Raw genomic sequence first — 4528 nt, 5'->3', positions numbered from 1 at the left:
TCACTTGGCTCATAATTAATGCCCAATTCATGCTTATCCAATGTATTGTTGAGCAAAAGCATGAAGGACACTTTAATAAGGTTCCCAATACCTAAAAGGGTGATGGCAGGGGAAAAGGCAAGCAGCTGTCTCTTCTTTAGAAATGGAAAAAGGAGGTGGGCTGGAAGTTGGGAAGTGTGATAAACTCTTTTCAGTAGCAAGAGATGTTATCCTCCTGTGAGGGAAGGCTGACCCTTCCCTCTGCATATGGTAAAAAGAGGAAGCCTATCATCCATGGGAGGTAGTTGGGGTATGCCTCTGCCTTAAGGCAGGGATGGCCCCGGGTGAACTCAGGGAGGCCCCTCATCCTTTGATCAAATTTAGACAAGTGAGCCTTTACTGCCATCACATCACAGGGAACAGCCCTACCTAACAGCCTGGTGTGCCTCCTATATGCAACAGGGGCAAGTGTGCTCTGGAGAATGAAGATTTATGGGTAGCCTCCACACATCTCTGTATCCTCTGAATCTTGCAACATGACTTCATCACTGCCAGGCTGTAGCCAACTGAATGTCGTTGTCTCAACGCCAAAACAAAGCAGCTGCAGGGGGAAAGTTGTCCATTCTCGTAGACTTTGGCTTCTGGCCACACCTAGCACCTTGCACTGGGCATACTTTGTGCAAAGCCACCCCGTCATAAGCCCTCTCCCATGGTAGTGAGCATCTGTTTTCCTCTGCCCAGGATCCCTTCTGCTAACAGTCACAGATGATGCCTTTTTCTCTGTGTAATCGTGCTTTTTGGAGCTCAGATCATGTACTTCCTGTTGGCGGCCTGACTCCTCCTCCTTGGTGGACCTGTGACCCAGTCCTCACCTAATCCTCATGTGTGTCACCCACCTGTGAGAGCACAGAACCCCTCCAGCTACAGTGCTTGGCTCAGCAGTGAGCATGTGACCGAGGCCGGTCCAATCAGAATTGACTTGCCAATGCTATCATGAATTAGATATTGTCTCTTCATTGGGGTTGAAACTGAAGGGATTGAAGTCTGTAGTTGCTGATGGCCAGCTTTGCCACAGTATGGGTATGGTGTGTGTGTGTGTGTGTGTGTGTGTGTGTGTGTGTGTGTGTGTGTGTGTGTGTGTGTGTGTGTGTGTGTGTGTGTGTGTGTGTGTGTGTGTGTGTGTGTGTGTGTGTGTGTGTGTGTGTGTGTGTGTGTGTGTGTGTGTGTGTGTGTGTGTGTGTGTGTGTGTGTGTGTGTGTGTGTGTGTGTGTGTGTGTGTGTGTGTGTGTGTGTGTGTGTGTGTGTGTGTGTGTAGGGGTGTGTGTAGGGGTGTGTGTGTGTGAGGGGAACCTGCAAGGGAGCAAAAACAACAGCACATAGATAGCATTTGGAAGTAGGTAATTGTTTTTTATTGGCTTTTTGGTCTTGGACAAATTTAAATTCTGTTAGCTTATCCTTGGTTAATAATGGTAATTATCATTAATTCTCCAGTGAGGATCAGATAACCTAATGTACATGAAACACAATATAAAAATGTAAAAAGTTATTCTCATTTAATGTTTTTTTAATTGATTTCAGAGAGAGGAAGGGAGAGGGAGACAGAAACATCATTGATGAGAGAGAATTATCAATCTACTGCCTCCTGCATGCCCCCTACTAGGGATGGGGCCCAAAATCTGGACATGTGCTCTGACCAGGATTCCAACCATGACCTCCTGGTTCATGGGTCCACGATCAACTACCAACACACACCAGTTGGGCTATTTTCATTTAAACGTGAACTGTTTAGAAAAAACTGAAAGGGAGGAGAAAAAATTGTAAGGAGTTGAGACCACCAGATCAGTCCCTCCCCCCTCTCCCCCTGCCCCCCTCAGAACCCAGCATAGGGCCTAAATAATAACAAGACACACAGAGTTAATTAATCTTCATTAAATGAGTAAATACAGGACAAAAGGATTCATTATAATAGGACAATGTTTTCACTGAAAATCATTTTGTGCAAATCTGATGTGATTGTTCATGGTTCCTGTGGGCGCCATGGAAATGTGCTGTTCAGATCTTAAAGATAGTCTGCAGTGGGCATGATAGACTGATAGCCCTAGTTGCTAACCCTTGGGGTCCACCATTATCTGTCATTTTTATTCTAGCTATTCCTATGGGTGTGAAGTGGTATGTCATTGTGGTTTTAATTAGCATTTTTTGGACAGTTGATGATGAGCATTTTTTTCATATGATTATTAGTTATTGGCATATCTTCTTTGGAGAAATGTCTATTAATACCCTTTGCCCATTTTTAATTGGCCTATTTGTCATTTTATTATTGAATTTCAAAAGTTATTTATGCACCTGGATACAAGTCCCTGTCAGAGTTAGGATTTGCAGATATTTTCTCTCATTCTGTGGGTTGTCTCTTCACTTCCTTGATGATATATTTTGCAACAAAACTGAAATGTTTAAAATTTTGATGCAGTCCAATTTTCTTTTTTTCCCTTGTACTTTGTGTCATATCTAAGTAACCTTTCTCTAACCCAAGATCATAACATATTTACAGTGATGTATATAGTTTTAGCTCTTACATTCTGCACTGTAATCCATTTTGAGTACATTTTTATATATATGGTATGAGGCAGAGGTCCAATTTCATTCTTTGGTATGGGTATCCATCTGTTCCTGAACCATTTTTTTAAGAAGGCTATTCTTTCCCCCATTGAACTGTAGCTTTGTGATGAGTTTTGAAATTGGGAAGAGTGAGTCCTCCAACTTTTTTTTTTTTTCAAGACAGTTTTGGTTATTCAGAGTCACATTTCCACATGAATGCTGGATAATTTCTGTGGGATGCAGGACCCCTCTTATGGGTAATTTTGACTCAGGGACTCCCCATTAGCTTGCCTGAAATTTTCTCAGAGCTGTGCTGAGTTGAGACTCTTCTTGATGGATATTCCTTCCCCACTCCACTCCTTTCACAGGTGTCAGACCTGCATCAGTATCTAAAGGGTCTCCTTGCCTACTTCTGCTACCTCTGTTTATTCTTCACAGGCATTTCCCTCAGTAAATCTCCTGCAAATCTAATCCTGTCTTAAAATCTGCTTTTCAAAGGGTTTCCTAAGCTTGAAATTTTTAAAACCAATTCCAAGTCCTTTTGATATACTTGGAAATATATTAATCAACTAAGGAGGGGAAATTTTAACTTCTAGAAAACACCCCTTCTTATAAAGAGATGAGGCCCAGGATCCTCTTCATTAGGAGTAAGCAGGCACAGCTTTGAATGTCTTGACCATAGTTCTTCTCTAGTCAGAACTGAAATGGCCATGTTTCATGTGAAAATGAAGTACAGTAAGTCTTTGGGGGTTGCTATTCACTTGATCACCCATAATCATGTGACCTGACAATTTTTTCCTTGCAGTTTAACCCAGTTTGATTTTAGATTTATCTCATTTGCAGCCAAAATCATCCTAACCACTGTTGACATTCCTTGAGTGGCTGTGAGACACTGTAGCAGTGTCCCTGTAAGAAATTCACCATTTTACTCCAACTAGTTCAAGTTTGCATTCTATAATTTGCAATCAAGAGAGTGAATAAAATGTTCATGTTACCAAAAATTATGTAAGAAGATAAATTAACAATTATTTTGCATAGCAAGAGAAAATCAACCTTCATTTTAACTTTCTCTACATGACAATATTTAATCTATCTCTGAAGAGGTAAAACTAAATAAGAAAGGGTTTTGTAGACATTAAAAGAAATAGGAAGGAAGAATCATGACCATTATTATGTACTAGATACTTTTAGGAAGCGACAATTTCATAACCAAAGGGAAATGTTTATTCAATCAAGAAAGGAGATAGAAATAATTTCAGTTCCCATAAAAAATTATCTTTTGAAGCCTGGCACCCACCTGAGTAAGGAAAGAAAGTAAACATAGCTACCAGAGTCAGGAAGAAACTGTTATGGCAAAAGATCACTTAGCAAGAATGTGCAGTCATCAGTGAAGCTCTGATGAAGAGCAGCTAGCTGGGCACCATATATCAGGCCCTCTGTTATTCACTGAATAAAGATGAAAGGATACACTTCCTAGCTTCATTTGTTCACAATGTAGTGGGGAGATAAAGATTTATTTTTTAAAACAGATTTATTGAGATATAATTCACATACCATAAAAGTCACCTATTTAAAAGTGTGTAATTCCATGATTTCTGGTATATTCTGTTAACTTTTTTTTTTAAGATGCTCACCCAAGGATGTTTTATTGATTTTTTTTTTTTTGAGAAAGAGGAAGGGAGGAAGATAAACATCCATGAGAAAGAAGCATCGATGGGTTGCCTTCCGTACATGCCCTGACCGGGACTCAAACCAGCAACCTTTTTGTGTCCAACAAACCAAGCCATTAAAAAAAATTGTGGTAAAATATTTATAATTTTTTATATTGAGCAAAAACTAGACAGCCTCTACACTTTTAGGACATTGAAATTTTACCTGCTGGGAACCATAAATAAGTCTGTTCCCTCTTGCCACATGGAAGCTTTTATTTATTTATTTATTTATTTATTTA

The 4528-nt window shown here is 40.0% G+C and overlaps 1 long non-coding RNA gene across 1 annotated transcript in view; it reads right to left on the bottom strand.

The window, feature by feature from the left end:
* Window positions 1–2419: 2419 nt before the first annotated feature.
* Window positions 2420–4528, bottom strand: part of LOC106727998 — a 10824-nt gene continuing 8715 nt past the window's right edge. The window contains exon 2 of the long non-coding RNA XR_001364226.1: window positions 2420–3276. This is a non-coding gene — a long non-coding RNA (uncharacterized LOC106727998). The remainder of the gene's footprint in view (window positions 3277–4528) is intronic.

Source organism: Myotis brandtii, unplaced genomic scaffold (genome assembly GCF_000412655.1).
Source record: "Myotis brandtii unplaced genomic scaffold, ASM41265v1 scaffold516, whole genome shotgun sequence".
In the NCBI taxonomy this organism is placed as follows: domain Eukaryota; kingdom Metazoa; phylum Chordata; class Mammalia; order Chiroptera; family Vespertilionidae; genus Myotis; species Myotis brandtii.
Note: the sequence above shows the minus strand (reverse complement) of the source record. Positions and strands in the feature narration are given on the sequence as shown.